The following is a 3,517-nucleotide window of genomic DNA, read 5'->3' on the forward strand; positions in this document are numbered from 1 at the left end:
AAATAAATTTATTCATATATTAATAAAAATAATTAAAGTATGAATTTCGTTTATAGTGATACGTGGGCTCCTAACTGACCAAAAAGGTGTAGGGCTACGAACCCTTATTTTCTAGGATGTAACTCCGAGATTAATTCTCGTCTTAATCAACTATCAGCAAACTGTCCTGAGCCTGAAAAATGGATGGGAAGAGGGGTGAGATTACATAATCCCAGTGAGTAAACAATTACCATAAAAAACATCTAAAGTTAAGTAGACGGAGACAATATAAAAACGTTATATCTCAATAATGTTCATAACGCAAAATTCGTTTCAATCTATACCAAACAATTTCTTTTCGTCAAACTTTCCCCGACTTATGAATTTCTTAAACTTGGCCCCTACCAGAATCATTCTCGCGGGTACCTTCGTCAAGGTATCCCACTGAGATCGCCAAGGCTGTTAAATGTCCCATACCCATAAACATGTTTTCGCATCTGACACACAGCCGTTCCTTAGCGTTGGCTGAGTCTCACTTTCACGTGGTGGCTTGAATGTGAGGTGCACTCAAATCTTACCTCAGGAAATACTTCATCCAACATCTCCCCCTGGAGGTAGGTATATAATTGGGTTATCGTGCCCCTCTCATAGGCAGTCCACGGAAACTCCCACCACTGTAGTGACCGTTTAATATACTATTAGACCTATAAAATTTTTAGTAGCATAATATGGCGAATAAAATGTAATCTAGTCTATCGAGACCAATCCAAAACTGTTTATATATTTTATGCCAACCCCAAAAATTTAGCCATCATGCTACCATAGTGTCATAAGCCACAATTTCAATAACATATAAAATCATAAATTCAACACAGTCTCTATATACTCAATTTTTCCAAAACAATATTTGATTTCAAAACCAGTATAAATCTCATTTTTATTAAAAAATATTTTAATTGGAAAACATAATATTTTATAATTTAAACTCACCATTCAATAAAAGTATCAAACAAGTATAATTACTCTAGATATTTAAGATGATAAATTGTCCACTCACAGTATTAGGAGTAGAAATACTCCTATTTTCAGTCTGCAGGTACAGTCCTTTACTCGTATCCAATGGCTCACCACCTAGCCATAATCCATGACATATATTCCAATTAAATTGTGTCTAACAGTCATAAGCTATTTCAGGCTCGATATATATATGCATGATATGAAATGAAAAAAATGCACGGGTAGCCATCTAGACCCGGTATTGGCCTAAGTCGATTTTCATTCGATAAATTGGCCAATGCGTCCAATTTCACTCCAACTTTCTCCTTTTCTTTTCCAATCCCTCAATTCACCAAAAACTATTATTTCTTAATCAAATCACTTAGAATAACATCCCATTCTTCCTCATTATTCACTTAAAGAATTCGGCTATTGATGGGCACCAAATCTTTGGTGGTTTTCTTCACTTGTTTTCATGCTACACATCATTAATCACCTAAAAACACTAACATACCTAAAAATTAAACCAATCCAAGATCATTCTTTCTCCATACCCATTTTGACCAGCCATGAATTCACCATGAAAGCATGCTTTTCAACCATGGAAATTAAGGGAAAATGCGTAGGAAAAATAGTTCATAAACTAAAATCAAGAAATTTTACCTTTTTCCACTTGATTTTCTTGAAAATCCACACTTTTCTCTTGAATTTCTTTCCACCTAGGGTTTGTTCTTCTTTTTCCCTTTGTTTTCTTGCCAAAGCTGACCCTTATGAGAGAGAAATGGTGGTGTGGGCTGATTTTTATAGTTAAATAATATAATAATTTAAACTTGCCACATGGCATTTCATGATTGGTCTATTTTTTTTATTCTTATCTCTTAAGCTTTAAATCTCCACCACACATTATTCAAGGGTAAAAATGATGATGGGTGAAGACCTTGTGCTGAAAAAATGCTCTGGGGGTGCAAAATTACCATTTTGCCCCCGAGGTGGTAAAATTACTATTTCACCCCTATACTTCAATTTATACCGAAATTAAAATTTTTCACTTTTAAACCTCAAATCATACTCCAATTCTCAAATCATACTCCAATAAGTCAAATGGGCATAAAAAATCTTTTCTAAAAATTTTCATTTTATCCCCAAGTGGCAAATGACCATTTTGCCCCTAGATAGTGAAAATTTCGGTTTGACTCCAAATTGATCCTCGAACTCCGAATTACCATTTTGAGTCATCCCTGGACTATGAAACTCTTAATTTCACCTTAAAATTTCTATTTGAACTAGTTTGAGGCTTAATCGACTTAATGGTACAATTAGGGGTAATATCATCTTTTAACGATTTCTCGAACCTCCTAAATATGCAAAAATTCTATTGAGCATGTAAATGACGTCGTAATTATTTTATAGAACAGGGTTTGATAAAATCTCTAAGATTAATTTATATTTCTTTAACTTCTGTTCAAATCTGGTACTGTTCTGGTGACTTTCCAGTGGCATGATGACTACCAATGGAAAGGTCTTAAAAGATCTTTCTAATAGTTTTTGTAGAATCTTATTTGGTTTTGAGGTTAGGGAGAAATGAATTTTTGAAATTAGCTGAAAAATCTATTTTTAATACTTCTAACGACCTAATTTTGGATAACCGAAACTTTACTTTTTGGTAATGTTTTGAGTCTTTTCTTTAAGGGCTTTTGTAGTATGAAGTGTGCTGTTTAATTTGGTGTCAATCACTTGGTTAGGGGCTTTTTGTATTAAGAGAACAGAAGGCTCAAAGTTGACTACTTGAATCTAGAAACCCAAAAATCTAAGTAAGTCTGTAATGATTTTTAAACTTTTGGCTTTTGTAACTTGTGAATTTAACAATCTTTTTCATCAAAACTGATTTTAATGTTATAGTGTGATATGAATAATGTAATTTGGTTTTGAGTTTATCATTGGAAAATATTCAGGTTAAGAGTTATAAGCGCTGGAAGTAAGCCATATGGTCATGAAAATATGAAATTTCAGAATTTATAAAAATTCATTTATAATTATTTTGAAAATTATTTTTGACTCATATTCGACCTATGTTGCTAGAAACTTTAGAAAATTAACCAATTTAAATTTTAGAAAATTTTTTTATAATAAATATTTATCTGACAAATTATTTTTGAATTGGCATATTTTGAAAAATTTTATTAAACATCTTCAAAACTAAATTTTGATTTGTATTTAAAGTTGGTTCACCTAACCCCATATTTTCACTAATTTTGTATTATAACCTATGAGTTTTTAAGTTTTGAATGTTTTATGTATTTATACATTTAAAAAATCAATTTTAATTTTTTTAGCAAAATTAGTTTTGGTTAGCGAAAAAGGTGCTCTACCCTAAATGCCTTATAATGACCAACTGAGAGTCATGGTTCATTCTGATAAGTTAATAGTGTGGTTCTCATTATGAGTATTTTAAATTAATGGGCTTCAAGAAGATTTCGATTCTTAGTCCTTTGGTTTTGGTTTAACAAATCAGGTAAGTGATCGATATCCTTTCAATGTTTTC

The sequence above is a fragment of the Theobroma cacao genome, chromosome 7 (genome assembly GCF_053813885.1).
Source record: "Theobroma cacao isolate CCN51 chromosome 7, ASM5381388v1, whole genome shotgun sequence".
NCBI lineage: Eukaryota > Viridiplantae > Streptophyta > Magnoliopsida > Malvales > Malvaceae > Theobroma > Theobroma cacao.